Genomic DNA, 16,631 nt, shown 5'->3' with positions numbered 1-16,631 from the left:
AGGAGAAGGATGCTGAAAAGGCAAGACAGGAACTTAGAAAGTAATGTTTCAAGTGCCTGTTGCATTTTGATGGAAACTGGTCATTAGTTTAACCCCTACTTCCAGGAAACCCACAGCAACTTCAGATGGATAACAGAGTTTTTAGCATGTCTGTTGAAACCTCCTTTCACACAGCAGGTTCATGTCAGCATAAAGCTTTCTCCTGAAAATGGAATTAGCAGTACAGTAACTGCCCTCACTACTGTGGAAGAGGAACATAGTTTTGAGTATGGCAGCTGTTGGAGCACTGCAGTACAGATAACACACAGATACCCTCTCAGGGCTCACACAGGCAGCTCCAACACCAAACCCTTCCAGCATGCAGTGCTTCAGCCATGCTGCACTTGACACACATGGTTCTTGTAAAACAGCATGTCTGTGGCTGCTGCAAATAGCCAACTGACTCATCTCGCAAAAGAAATAACAGCAGCAACTGTAGATAACAAATTGTGACACCTTTCAAGAATCTCCACAATTATAGTTACTCTTTTTCAAAGTTCCTCTTTCATCTTTGGGGTGGTGTCGGGGTGGTGGGGGTGGAGTGTGGAACTGCTGCAGGAAAAGGTACTGTCTCCAAAACACATCTCACTCCCCTGTCCTCCACATGCCAGGATGCAATCCAAAGCTTGGGAAGCAATGGCTTCGGCAAGAATATAATAACAGAACAATTTACTTGTACCTTTTCCTGTTGCTCATTTTGTAAATGTCAGTTTGCGCCTCCAAGAACAGAAACATCTCAAAGCTTCCTTCTAAATTGCACAGGGATTTTTCCTTAGAAAGTATCTTCTGGTACATTATTTTCAAACTAGAAGATGTAGGCAGGAGGAATGGGAAACCTATAGGATTTCATTCTTAATTACAGTTATGTAGGTTGATTTAATTTTGAGCACACTTCTATAGGTATCCATTCTGGTTTACATTAGTTAAACTTACTTCTGCTAACAAACTCTGGCCAGGGTACAAACTAAAAGAATAAGAACAGTCCTGTCAACAGGAGAAGAGCAACCCAGAGCACTCCAAAGCCTGTATGTCAATATATCAAATACTTGGAGCCCCACAGGAGACAGCTCCTGTATGAAGGAGTTTCTTCTTCCCTCTCCACCAGCTACAGCAGCAAAGTACTAACCGCCTTCTAACTTTAGGTACCACAAAATGGGATGAAGGAAGGGCTAAAAGCTCTAGATGCAACACTCCTATCCACTCCCTATACATATATATACACACATGCTCTATATATGCACACTCTGAAGAGCAACAAACCTTACTAAGCCAACAGGAGCAGCCAATCCTCCCAACTCTCCCCAGCAGACCAAGCAGGGCTGTGCAGAGGCCTTGGGGTTTGCCTCAGGCTGGACAGAGGGGAAAGACAGTGCACAAGGAAGCCTGGAGAGCAGCTCTGGAGCAAGCACATGGCCCTCTGCTTGCCAAAGCCTTCAGACCTTCGCTGAAGACGCCTCTACCAGCTAGTGCTACAACCACAGCCTTCATCCCGAAAGCTAAAACCCTCATCTCCTACTGCTGGGGGAGAAGGAGGGGAGACAATCACAGTTAAATTTATCACAGGCACATTTCAACAGTGGCACAGTCAGAGCAATGACCGAGGCGTTAGTGGTTAGCCGAGCACCATCAACAACTGCAGCTTCGAACATCTAGAAGTTTGCTTTTCTTTTTTAATGCCCTGTGATGATACATGGGTGATCAGATAGCACCCTCTAAGACATTAACTCTTCAGCTGTACCATTTAGAGCACACTATTTGTGTACTGCCACTGAGCTGTCACAAGTATACATATTTATTACCAGTCTTTTTAAAATTAGCATTACATTTCTCCCACCCAGACAGTCTACTTCCCTTCCCATTTGCAACAATGTATTTTATTCATCCTTTTCCAAAAGGAAAAGCCACAGAGGGCAAAGAGAGAGAGAGTGTTGTGCAAAGCTGCTCTGCCTTCTGCAGGAACTGTTAACGGAGTCCTTTGGACTTCCCACAATCATCATGCTGGGGATGGGGAGTTTTGCTCACCAGGAAAAGAGGGATCTGTCGAAAGCCTGCATTAGGAGCCCCAAGTCTCCCCCTTCCTTCTTTGAACAGAAGGAGTACTGTAGAGAGCTCCCTAAGCTAAACAGGCTGTCTTTTCCTAGTCCAGAAAGCTAGAAGTCAGTAAGAAACTATCAGAGGCACCCTAAAACTAAGCAAAAAAAAAAAAAGGAAAAAGAGAAAAAGACTCTTCCCTATGGTTATATAGCTGACTGTAGGCAGCTCAGAGACAGCCTTCCTGCAAGCAGCTTCTTGTCCATTAGCACATTTTGACAAATACATATGAGAAATTTGACTCGTTTGTGCTGACTGGAGTTAGTCTCTTAAGACTAAATACAGCAATTACAGAAAGAGGACAGAGTTATATGTCCAACACAAACACATCTCCTGTTAGACACTCCACTTCCCAGAGGATAAACCTACCTCCTGCCAAGGACCCAAGGCAAGCACCCCTCTTTCTGAAATAGCATTGCTGTTAACAGAGTCAAAAAAACTAAAAAACCATTCCTACTCAGCTCAGCACGGGAAGGCTGCACTGGGTGTGCAGGAGTCAGCGCAGCGACGCAGCACAGAGCCCGGGTGCAGGGACCCAGCCCAGGGTCCTGGGGCAGCACTGCAGCCCCTGGGGACCACGCGCTGCCCAGCTGGATGAGGGCAGGCACCACACCGTTCCTTCTCCTGCATGATGCCAGAGCCAACCCTCAAAGTTTTCCAAACTACAGAAAACCTGTCTTAAAATTACCTACTCTGCTGCCACAGTATGAGGCTTTACTTTCATGAGAGACCCCTTTACCAAAAGAAAGAAAGCCCCACACAAAACATATGCTCCAGCTCAATCCTCTTTAAAGCCTCCAGCTAACTGCAGACATACTATACCTCTTGTTAATTTGTCCCAATAGTTAAATTGCACTCACTGCTAAAAGCTTACACGCCAATTCACAACCTTTAGCCACTGACCTCCTTTTAAAAGCTACAAATTGCAAATCATTGTATGTTTGTTTAGGGTTGCCAAGACTGCAACAAGGCCAGAGAGTCTCTTTCAATAGATAATCCAACATCAGATGTTTCGGTAGGTATAACACTCTACAAAGGCTGTATTAAAAACAAAAATTATTGCATCACAGTTATCAGATACTAGGAGTGCATCATTAAAACTATTGTTAAAATGAATGGCCCTTCTTTCTCCCCTCCCTCACCAATTAGCATGGCAAGATAAAGTGTGAGGTAAAACCATGTCCTTTGTTAAATATTGAACCTACTGGAACCTGATTATTAAGCTAGTCTGAGGCTGAGGTCAGTTTACAGAGGACCATCATGCAGCAGCTACGACAACACAGAGCCACCATGCTGCACTGCCAACTAGCAATATGAATCAGATAAGAACAAAGAGCAACAAACAGCATCAGCCTGCTTTCTTAGGGCCACAGAAGTAGAATTAAAGCTCTCAGAGGGAGGGCTCTTCAGTTTAGCACAGCATTTCTGTGTATCAGGGGACCAGGAAAGGAGAAGAGTGGAAAAGAGACAAAGCACATGGCACAACTGAACTGTTACCTAGAGGGAGAAAAGACCCACACAACTAAACACAAAAAAAAAGTCCCAAGCCTCTTTAAAAGTAACTGTACACACACAGGCATAAGCAGAGATTCAACAGCAGTGAAAAGACAGGTACACATCCTTTCCCAAATAAAAGGCACCATCTGAAGCCACCTGCCCAGGTTCCCAAGCAGAGGCTGGGGACCAGCCCAGCCCACACATCAGCTGAAGAGGTAAAGTAATAGCTGGGTTAGCAGGTACCTCACCCATCTCCACACTAGCTAAGGAAAGCTCATGCAAACCACCAGTGTGTACCATCAGTGGAGACATGGTGGAAAAAGGACTAGGCAGCAGCAAGCAGCTGAGGGGCAGTAACTGATTCAATCTGGCAAGCCAGCAAAAGTCGCATGTTTACACCCTCTCTTGTTTTCAAGAAATTTTCAGCAAGCTTTCTGGGCATATCCTTTGCAGGCTTCTGCCAGGTCAAATGGAAAACACTGGGCTCAGTTATTTAAGCTCAAGTGTGCGGAGGAGTAATTACCAGAGCTACACTGGACAGAAGGATTGCATTCTTTTATTCTTCAAATGCCACCACCCACTAAGATATCATAATAAAACTCCCAGAAACCTTCTAAGCAAATTCAGCATACACTGCAGAAGTTAGCCTGCAATCACACGGTATCCGTCTCAAAAAGCCCCATCTCTACCTCTCAAAGTACTATGGTACAATGCTGAACTCTGCTACTGCTGCCACCACCGGTATGGCTTTTGTCACCGACATAACCGAGTGTTACTTGAATTTAAAGCTTATATCATATGAAGGTTGAGATAGAGGCCACAGGTACAGTAAGTTCCAAGAAGTCTTCCTGTGCAAGACTGACTGGCAAATCACACACATTCCCAAGAGAGAAAAATGAAGGCCCCAAAACACAATTCCTGTTTCACAATTACTGTAATGCAACATATGTAGCACAGCATTCCCGCATAAATATTTAATGTCAATGATACACATGTTTATTAGCTGATTTTAAAGCAATTTAAGGGTTAAACACAGATGCACACACTATACTAACAACTAACAACATTATTGGTCACCTTATGGAAGCATCACACCTTCAACTTGAAGTGTGAACAGGCGCAGTCTCATCCATGGTTTGAGCAGCGGCTTTTCTGCTATTCATTCCCCCCAACACCCATTTTGTACTATCGGTTATGAAGCCATCTGACATTTACTGCAACAACCTTACAACAGGCTCAGTAAAATGTCACTTAACTTTTGCAAAAACATTTTAAAGCTGAAGCCTTTAAATTCAAAGGGGAAAAAAGCAAATTCTTAAGTGTCTTATCCCTCCCCTGTTTGACTAAACAATGACTGCTTTCATGTATTTTAAAAATATGTATATAGTGGGTACACTCATGATTATGAGTACGTAAGTATGTAATGTAAGTATTTTTTTTCAAAGATTTTACACCAAAGTGGATAGATTGAGATTCTGAAACACTACTTGTGTGTCCAGGACCCTCACTCCATTCAGCAGATGGGCTTTTATAACCCCACAATCTACCTAGCACATGAAGCAAAGTGCTCTGAATGGCACAACATGTTTGCTGGTTTGTTCCCTACTTCGTCTTGTTTTTCCTACTACCCTACTCATTTTTGTTGCTGCTACCAAGCACTGAGTAGGTTTTCTCACAGGGTTACTGTCTTACTAGTTTAACTTCTTATTCTCAAGCACAACAGGGTGCTACTGAAAAGCGTGCCTCATTTCTCTGTGCAGGCCTGTCAACACATACAGGCAAAAGCCAGTTTAACTTCACAAAGCTAATTCTGAGGCAAGTTGTATTAAGCTTGTTCAGAGGTGTACTTTTAAAAAAAGGAAGTCTTTATAGGTTGGTAAAACTCCAATACAAATAAAGGGGGAGGAGATGAACAAAACAAAACACAGAAATTAGTTGTATGGCAGTTGTAATTCACACAAACACGAGTGCACAGCCCTCTGGGCTCTTTGTTACTCTGCCTTCAGCTTGTCATAAATTTGAGCAGCTCTCTATAATACCTGTATTCAACCAGACATCAGACTGTGTTCATTACCAATAATTTAATAACTAACTGTAGTATTCCCACAGACAGTTATACTGTCATATAAAATTTTCTATTATTTATGAACCCTTCCCTCATTCTAACTGTACTAGCTTAAGACAGTTGTATGAATGAAGCATTGTAAAACTGTATTGCTGCTTTGTTTTTTGGGTTTTTTTTGGTTTTTTTTTTTTTACTTTGTACCATGATCATAGACTGAATTCTTTTTGTTTCTTTGTTTTCCTTAATCTGCTTGTAGGTGCTTTTGTTTGTTTGATTTTTAAAAATCAGTTTGAGCTCTGATACATTCCACTCCCTGTAACAAAGTTTGTCTGAAAAAAAAATAAATCACTTTCTATTCACAAAAGTACTTCAGGTCAGCCACAGAAAAAAGTCAAACCCCCATTACATATTATCGTCATAAACACATTAGGGAAAAAAAGGGTATCCCCACGATGAAGACCTTTACAGCTTAGATTGCGAGATAAGCAAGGGAGTTTAGGAGAAGGGTGGCAAGGTTCAGAAACAAATTCATCCAGATGCAATTAAACTGTTTGTGATGTTACTTAATAACAAAATCCAACAACTATCTACCTTCGGTAAACTTGTGCTACTGAGTGTATGCGAGGCCCTGGGTCATTGAAAAGTAGCTCTAATGTAGATTCAGCCAAATGACCACAAAGAGTTAAGGAGCTAAATTACCCAGCACTTTTGAGAAGTCTACTTTGACCCTAGATCCTTTACATCCAAATAACTGTCCCCAGCCCTGCTGTTTTCCACCACCTATCTTTCTCCCCACTTGCCTCCATATACTCAATTACTTCTCCTGAAAACAACAAAAACCTCACTACTGTAAAGGAAAGCATACGTAAATAAATAATCAGCTCTCAAAGCAAATCACAAGATAGTTCGTTCAGTCTTCTCACTCCCACATGATCATCAGGTGCTGTCACACTAACAATATTGCACCTCCCATTCCACCATAATTAACTTATCTTCCTTGCCTTGTTCTACCCCTGAGCTATACAGCCATTAATTGGTTTTTTGACCCTCCATCAGGAGGGTCAAAAATCAATGAGGCAGACCAATTCATTGCATCCCAGTACAATCCCAGTCAAGTAAGCATAAATCCCTACTGACACCGAATATAAATACTGCATTCCCCCCCACCCCATTTTGTCTCTAGCATGCAAGATCAGGCAGCTGGGACAAAGAAGCAGCAGAGAACAGGACAGGACCAGGGTCTGCACCAGGTGCAACCACTGAACTCCTCCCACCAGCACACAAAAGAAGGTACAGGCAAACATGAGGGGGAGAACATTGTCAAAAGAATTCTAACTTGTACACGTCCTTACAACGGCATTTCAGCAGCCAGCTAGACCATGACTCATAGCCACCCCCAACACAAGGTTTCTGGCTAAGCCCAGCTTGGCCACAGAGAGCTTTGCCAACTCCATCTGACAAACAAGCCTGGAGAAGCATCCAGGGCCTGTCCCAGCCCTCGCTGCCTCCCCCGAGAATGGGGTGGAATTGCTCCAACACACTTCAAAGTCTGTATTTCAGTATTTGGTAGAGAAGGAGCAGGACAGTACAAGGATATGTGTCCAGCTGTAGACAGCAAGAACTTTGTGACTACTATGGGAACAGCTGGAGCTCCTCTCAGTTACTATCATGACTGTTCATTCAATTCCCCATGCCCTCAACAGCCAGTTCAGGCCATAAAACACCAAGGGCACTCTAATGGTGTATTTGGCTTGCCATTTGTTTCACTGCTTCAGAAAACCAGTCTCAACAACAGCCTACTTCCGAACTAAAACTACTGTTCCAACCAGGAAGTCTGCTGGGAAGCTGTGCAGGGGCAGCGGTGACGACAGGAGGGAATTCCTCATTTCTCACTTCCGAGCCACAGCATCTGGCCACCACCAATCATACAGCCCACCCATCCCCTCAGAGCCCAAGGATGGATCACAAACACAGCGAGCAGATCACAGAGCTTATTTGTATATTTTCCCATCCCCTAAATCCCACCTTCTGTTACAGAACAGAAGAGCCAAGAGATTTGTTACGATACAAGGCATGGTCAGATTCTGCTGCTGCTGGGGAGCAGGAAGGTTCAAGCAGCAGCAGCAATCCCAAAACCACGCAGGGCTTGGGAGGTAGAAATGGAGGAGAAGGTGAGCACTTCCAGTCCAGCCCACTGCTTACAGAAATTATACCAGGCTCCTGTGGGAATCAGAAGTTTCACAGCTTCAGGCAGGCTTTTTTCTAAAGGTAAAAAAGGTCAAACTTTATAATTAAGCTTCATGGCTAATACCTCTATAAAAATAAGGAAGTTTGCATTTCATTTGCTTCAACTTGCTCTACCCTAGAAGTTCCCACTCCAGCATGCTGGCAGTAGTTTATAATCACAGCCAGCTGCAACAGGCTTTCTTTGCTATCTGTAAAAAATGTAACAGATACTAAATTCCACTAAAGAGTGCTGTATCATCCTAGAAAAAGAAGAAAAAAACAACATACATATCAGGATAATGTTAGAAAGGCTTGGTAAACATTGCAAGTACAAAATAGCGATCTCATCCACACCAACATCACAGAAATGCAGCAGAAGTGCTTCAGCACTGTGGGCCTGAACAGAAATTCTCCAAAGTTATTTTGGAATAAGCCAAGTGTCATTTAACATAAACCAGGTTAGAAAACATGCATTGCCATGATCCCCTTCATCAAAAGATCTTTTAGACAGCATCACTGTAATATCCAAGTACCTTCCAACTAAGTGCTGCAGAGTTTAGCCCTCAGGAGTCAGTCTCTCCTCCCTTTCTGGCACTGGAACAGTGCCAATAGCAGCAAATGATAGACAAGGAAGGAGGGGGAGGGATGGACCATCGCAGATATACATCCCTTATGTCTATATACAAAATCCATTACGAACTTGGAAGCTAGGCAGACTAGACCAACCGTGTGTCTCATGTTTGCATTAACAAGTTATTGCCAGACCTTTGACTAGGATTTATGAACAATGCATGCAGGAAATGGAAGAAAGAAATCTTAGTCTAAAAAGCTGGGCACATGGTGGTGAACTTACTACACAGTACAAACAGAAAGCACAAGGAAACCATACACATGATGCTGAAAGACTGAGTTAAGTTTTTATTTCAACAAAGCCAAGCTCACAGGAGCAATCCCAGCACAGCCACCAGCACCGAACTGCACAAGCCTCCCCGGCTGGGTGGGGACCTCTTGCTGAGAGCAAAACTAAGATTTTCCAGCAAGTTCATGAAATCAACACTATCCCTGCTCATTCAGTCAAGCAATTCAAACACAACTTTCACAGTCACATACCCAAGTAAGAAAGTACACAGACAAGGAAGGAGACAGAAACATACAGAAGGACAAGAAAATACAGCTAGGAATTTGCAAATTCAGACCCTGACCACCAGAAGAGACATAGTGTATCTTGGACCAAGTAGAAAAACCAATTACCAGCTTTTCTCCGGCAGAGTCGGAAGAAAGCGGTGAATCTACCTGCATCTCCAGAGTCCAGATGCCAATGTCCAGACATTGCATATAAAAGAGAAATTGACACATGTCAGAAATTAAGACACCCATGAGAAACCTTGGGAATTAACCTTACCAAGTATGCAGAGTAGCTGAACTCAACATCCATAAATAGTTATGAGAAGCGTTCAAGATTGCTTTTCATTTGAGATATCAGAGCTGGCCAGGAAAGGGGGGGCGGGGGGTGGAGGGGGAAGCAGGAAAATAGTGGCAATAAATATTATCCCACAGAGGCTGGATATCTGAATCCCTTCAGTTGTTTGCCTGAGATGCACTCTTTCTTGTCTACACCTACTACGTGAAGTCTCTGACCCCATGAAGCTAGCATTTAGCAGCAAGAACGTCCTCTGTCTGCCACTTCTGTTCTGAATCTCTCTCCCCCCCTTATGAGCCTTCTTCTGAATGCCTCAGAAAATTTACCTAGAGCTCAGTTACGGCATTACTTTTTAAAAATAAGTGAATAAGCGAGAATACATATTCTCCACATAGCATTCTTTCATTCTGGAGGAAAATATTTCAGTCACAACCTAGAGGACTACCATTCAAGTCCAAAGGTAAGTTCTGGGGGTAAAAAAAAAAAATTAAAAAAAAAAGGACCTTAGAGGAACGTACACCAGTTCTTATACCAAATTTCAGAAGTTTTTTTTTTTTTTTAAAAAAGACAAATCACCATGTTTCCATTAACTGTTATCATTCAACGTTTTCAACAGTCACATCTCCTATATCCCCAATGCCCAGAAACTCCCCCTGCACAGTCTGGATGTGACAAGAAGGTAAATCCATCCCCTAAAAGTGGTCCAGCCATGTTAATGACGCACTCCCAAGCGTGCACACATGCCCTTGCTGCTGCCTGCCTTCAAGTCACCTTTGCTAGCTGGGGACAACTTGGGCTGGAGGTAGAAAAAAATGCCTCTGCCACCAGCTGGTATGGGGGGAGGGGGTCAGGACAGGCTGCAAGAACTCCCACCCCAGCACGTGATGGAAGAAGCACAGACACGTACTTTAGTATGAACTGAGGCTTTACCATCCTCCCAAGCAAACAACTGGAAACACCTGATTAAAGACAGACTTCTAACAATCTCAGATCCGTACAGCACTGTATAATTATTCTCAGCTTGAAAGGGCTGCATAATTTCTCAAAAATGTCACCATTTCCAAATGGAAGTCCCAAAAGGGAAAATATATGTATGTCTATGTGTAGATATATATGTGTGCACAGGCATATACATCTACATATACCTCTGTTCCTCTTATCTTTAAGCACACACAACCAAGATGACAAAAACGCAACACCATTGTATCTTGTTCCATCACTTAAAAAACACTGCCTTATTTTGTGGCTGTTGCTTTTGTACATCAGGAAGAAACATCAAGCTAGAGGTGTGTAATTACATTTCTATTTACTTTACCATTCATTTTATGAGGGGTAGGCATAGAAACAGAAGCGTTTTTTAAAATATGTCGTTCCCTGAGGGCTGAAACTCATGAAACATGTTTTTTTCCAGAAACAGTCTTTTCTTCCCTGGAACTCTCTCATCTCCACTCCCCAGTCTTTACAATAACTTCAGTGGGAACAACCCATCACCTTGCTTATCCCAGACTAACGTATGCAGTATGTGGTATTTTATTTGAGCCATTTCTGCCGCTTAGCAGAAATCTTGTTGCCTTTTTCTCAGTCAGTCACGGGTGACACCTGCCTACCCAGTTACTAGTTACAACAAAAACCAAATTATAGGAACATACTAATCTTTGAAAGCTCTACCTTTTTTAAATTTTGAAGGCATTAGTCCACATCTGCAGTGATAAAAAAGAGAAATGAGCAGGAAGTCAGGGTAAGTTTTTTGTTTGTTTTCTTTTATGATTTGTTTGTTTTCTTGAAAAAGACTAGGCTATAGTGCTAAAGATCAAGGCTGATCTTCCTGGATGTTCTTGACATTTCCCCTGACAAAGGCACAGATCTGAGTTATGGAAAACCTGAATGTTACGTATATCTGTCAAGCCCAAGGTCTGTGACAATCAATAGTGCAGAAGAGAGGCAAAGATGACACCACTTTTACAGTTTTCCCTTCTTAAGAGAGAAGAAAAAACACTATTCTGCAGTATGAACAGGCCTCATCTGCAGAGAAAACAATTCCTTAAAAAAACCCCAATAGCTACCATTGTGATATGGTGACCCAAAATTATAATTATAGCATAAAGAGGTCTCCAGCACTTCAAATTTCAGCAGGATGAGCACCCGAAGGAACACCCTCCCTTAACAGGTTAAAGATCTGTTTGATAAGGCAGCTCTGATGTTAGGCTGCATAGGTTGAAAAACATAGTCAAGAAAAACCTTAAACCTTAGAAACACACAGGGTCATTCACCAAAGGAACCCAAGACACAGCACTTAGACTGGTAACAGGAGAGGTGAACTATTGCAAGCAGTCAGCTCTGCTGACAGATGGCACCCAACTGAAATAGGGAGGTTTTTAAAGCGATACACTGGTCCAAGAAATTCCACCAACTGAGAACCAAGTTCAGGAAAACTAAACACATGGAAAGTTACAGCTGCTTCTTTACTCTTACCATCTCTCAGCAGAAATAACTACAAGAAGTAACAAGGCGGGGGGGAAGGACAAAGTAGTAGACAGATGGAAGGACACCACACTCAAGAAAAAAAAACTAGTCATACTAAAATTCAGTACCTAGATTAGATTTAACTGCAAAACAAATCAACGCAATTATTTAATAAAAGTAGATCCAAATTCCTTAGCAGGTGTTTTAAACACATTACAAGCACAGAGCTTCTATCAGTCAGTTCCATCGCCCAATACCTGCTAGACACAACTGCTTACTAAACACTTCATATGTGTAGAAACTGCCTTTTTTTTTTAGCCATTGTGCTTGTATGTTAAGTTGGAAGAGGCTTTTAAGGCATTTCAAGCATTTCCACCTACTCCCCATTTTTATGCATCAACACCGATCCTCATGGGCTAGAAAGCTTGTCATCTCTTGGGGTTAAATTTTAAACAGACCATGTTATATTTGCATAGGTCTGGTTAATGAAGAAATGACTGGTGGAGGGTATAATATCCTGACCTTCTGTCATGAATTTTAATTGCCTACAGATGGTTAAACTGAGCCCTACCTTCCCACCTGAAAAGATCTGCACAGATAATTTCTCCTTCAACCTTACGTAGCGCAGCTGGCATTTCATTGAGCCCATTGCTGTGCCCATGAATTACCTGCCATGCATCCTGCAGTGGGTGAAGTGGAGCAGTGGGTCAGGTGTGACCCACACACAGAGGAGCCAAGATGGGTGCCAAGCTGGAATTACTCTGCCCTTACCCAATTGAAGAATTCCACCTGGCAACCCACAGCTGCTGTAAATCAAGTAATTTCTAACAGCCAGCCCTGTTGTTCTGACTTTTACGATCTCCATCACTCTTCTAGATATATCAAACTTTGTTCTTCAAAGTGAATTATTCCTCATTCCCAACGCAGGCTCCCCCCTCCGCCCGGGCAGGTTGCCATGGGAGAACAAGGCCATTCTAAGAGGAAAGTCAGCTCAGAAAAATGAAGGAAAGAAAGGAGCACTCTTCAAATCTCTCCATGAAATGAAGAATTTCACTTCAAATGGAAGGTGATAACCTTTCCTTCTACAGCACATTAATGCCACCAACAACTCAGAACAAACCAACATATTTATCAAAGCTGAGGTCAACTTGCAATTTATGAAAAACCTTTAATAAGGTCTACAAAATACAACTACTTTAATTTCAGCGAAACAGATATCCACTGGAGGAGGTACAAAGCTTTTCCCCTGTATAAGCAGTTTTTAAAATAAGGTCTGATGAATAAATGACAATCCATAACACAAGATGCCTCTGCAGAATCACACGTTGCCAGATTCAACTCTCAACATCCTTATTCAGCACATTTTATGTGCTTTTTTTAATATGCGCTTTTGCAAAGAAACCACTAACTTTACATGGAGCAGCTTGCAAGATCCTGAAAGATTTTCTGCCAAACCTCCTCTACATTATGGTGTTAATTCACCATATAAATATTCAAAGACATTCTTGAGTAACTGCCATAAGGGAACACTCTCTTCTGTAGCTACGCAGCCACATCCGTGCTTAGCTCACTGCACTAACACTCTGCCCTGGAATAGAAATGGGAGGTCAGGTTCTACAAGTTTTTCTGAGAATTCAACAAAGTTCCACTAAGACAGGGAAGGAAAAAAAAAACACACACAAGAAAAAGCAAGTGATGTTGGTCACCCCAGGATATTTTATCCCTTGTCATTTAGCTGCCTAGAGTAAAGCAGGAACTCCAAGATTTTCCTTGTAGATGGACCATAAAGCTTCCTTTGGCTACTGCTTCCATATTTTTTACCCAACAATCCACAGACCTGAAAAATTCATGTCAGGACGAGTTTCTGTGTGAATAGTTGCAAGGGGACAGATGGAAAGGTGACCACCCTATACTTCAAGAATCCCTCAAATACTGACAAAAACACCAAAAGACCATCACGAGAGCTTACGTCGTAACATCCCAGCTAAGTAGGGAAACTAAACAAGGCTAAAGATAGCTATCCACATCTTCCACAGCTGATGACCACGTCAAGCATTATACACACATCAGCTCAAAGCTAAACTAAGTTTGGGAACAGCAGGCTTGTTTTACACTAAACACAGAGAGTCTGGGAGACAGGAGTAGGCATGAAGGAAAAAAAATGTAAGATCAGATGCCATCCATTTTGTTCACATTTTTCATCCATTGTCAAGAGGCAAATCTTCTCATTTTAGAGATTAAAAAACAAAGGAACTCACGGCCAAGGTGGTATTTTGCACCATTATTTCACCTAGCTTTACATTAGATAAATATATTTTCCTTGAGGATGTAATTTTAAAAGTAGTCTCTCTTGCATATATATTGTTACTTGAACAGGAATTTAAAATAAGTCATCTTTTGAAAAATTAAATATGTGGTTATTCATATTTAATTTAGTTTATTCTACAAAAGGAAATTTTAAATAGGACTTTAAGAAATTGCTTAAAGCTGAGAGAACTTGTTTAACTAATTTCACTTATTATGAAAAAAGACAAGTTATAATCATTGGATCAGCTGTTGATAAGTTTTTAGCAAAGAAAAATCCACTCACCTTGTATTAATACACCACCCTGCATTACTGAGATTTAATTAAACCTGCTTGCTCTTACTTTGCAAAAAGTGCAGAGCACTATTTTTGCACTGGAATGGTAGAGCAGCAGGTTACCTATTTATACTACCGATATTTAAATAAGCAGCAGATGATTATTTGAACAAGCTGGATAACTCTCAAAGACATGATCTGGCTGACCCACCCACTCCTCAGCTGTACTCACGTCATTTCAAGTCCTGCAGAAGGGAGTAGGAAAAAAGCATCTAAAGACTGTTAAGGAAGGAATTCTACATATAATAAAAACTTTATCTTGTCCTTGATTAAGATAGTCAAAGGATGCCTCAGTTAAAAAAATAGTAATTTAACTAGAAATTATCTTTTGTTCCTGTTTTGTGCGTTAATTGAATACTTATGTCTAAAAATACCAGTCTGCAAAATAGGTTTTTATAACTCTAACTATATCCACCTTACACAGAAGGGGCAAACTCTGTATCATACACTAATTCTCACTGAAATTAAATTTTATGATTTGCTAGACTTTCAAAAAAGGCTTTTGTGATACCTTGCAGATTCCAAACTGTAGCAGAATTCAATTTATTAATCCAAAAAGGAGAGGAATAAAAAAGGGAAAAAAATAATACATTCTCTGTCAAGTATGACACAATACAGACACAAAGCAGATAAAAAGACGAGTCCCACACAATTCACACACATTATTTTTCCCCCACTTACACCACACTGCACCCCAGATAATAGATCCAGATCAAAATCCATCCCAACAGCCGCAGATTCTCACCAAGATCAAACATAATTAACTAAATTGCTTTTTAAAGACTTCCAGTAACATTAATTATCATAATTACAACTCATCTACTCTGTCAGCTGATAACCTTTTGGCTCTGCTAAATTCAGGAGAGCAAAGAATGTATTATTTCCTTTTCTTCATGGTACTGTAGATTAGAGTTGAGCCACAAATGTCTACAGCCTCTTCACATTTTTCTGGCAGCACAAGAGCTTCTTAATAGGATAGCAAGTTAAGGTCCTTTTCAAGTGCTGGAATAGTATGAAAGGACCCTTACTGCAAGTGAGAATACTAGGCAGACATAGTATCTTATGAGGAACAAAAACTCTTTTTCTGCCTCCTGTCCTCAAATCACTAGGAGGAGAAAGACAATTGTGTGCATTTTGGTATAAAGGGAAAAAAGTGTTAGTTTATTGCACATAAGGACCCAAATCCATAAGACAGACTTTTCAAACTGTAAGAAACAACTAAAGAGTTACAATTCATTTCACAGTTTCTCTCCTCCTTCCCATACCCACAGAAATTACGCAGAATACTTTCATAATCAGGTTGCACTAGTCCTAGGCCACATAAATTTTTGTTTCAGATGACCACTACAGTACATTAGCATCTTTCAACAGTGCAGTACGTCAGGACAACTCATGTTCTTTAGCCCCTTCCTTCTTTCCCCAGGCAGCAAAATGGAGTTCAACTGAACATTACTTTTTCATGTATTTTTATTATATGGGGACACAAGTATAACATCAAGCCAGAAACTGCAGGGCCAAAATAAGAAGCTATAATAAAAGGTGGCGAGAACTAGCGTGGAAAATAAGTAAATCAGCAAAACATTTCTAAGCAGTCTTCATTTCTTTTAGTCAATCTATCTGAACATTATATAGACATAGTCCATTTTCACCACCTGGCTAATGGTTTCTCCTCCATCCCAGCTCCCCCTGCCCAACGGCAGCAGGGTAGTGCTGTGGAAGAGGACTCCCAAGGCAGCCATCAGCAGCAAATTCCAAGCTTTCATTTTTTCTGCCCAAATCACCAGAACCAAAACATCCATGCAAGTACATTACCCAATGTGACTTACTTTTTCCTAGCCAGCTCCAGTGGCAAGATTTGCAGTGGATCTTGTTTTCTCCAAAGCCTGTTCAACAGATTTGGACTAGTTCAGAGAGGACTTCACTGTCAATCACGGACTTCATCCTGAAACTAAGTTTAATCACCTAAACTGAGTGATCCCTGACCTAACCCAGTAACCCCTAATTTAGATGTAGCATCAAGTGAACGAGTGAGAGACAGTTTCAAGAGCAACATTAAAGGAGCTGCAAGAAGCAGGAGCTACTGCAATGTGAAAGTGCCCTGGAGCAGAAGTACCACACTCACATTCCTCTGTGGGGCAGGTACCTTCCTCAGCTGCTCTTACTGACACAACGCATGTGATTCCTGTGGG

The sequence above is a fragment of the Gavia stellata genome, chromosome 2 (assembly GCF_030936135.1).
Source record: "Gavia stellata isolate bGavSte3 chromosome 2, bGavSte3.hap2, whole genome shotgun sequence".
In the NCBI taxonomy this organism is placed as follows: Eukaryota; Metazoa; Chordata; class Aves; order Gaviiformes; family Gaviidae; genus Gavia; species Gavia stellata.
Note: the sequence above shows the minus strand (reverse complement) of the source record.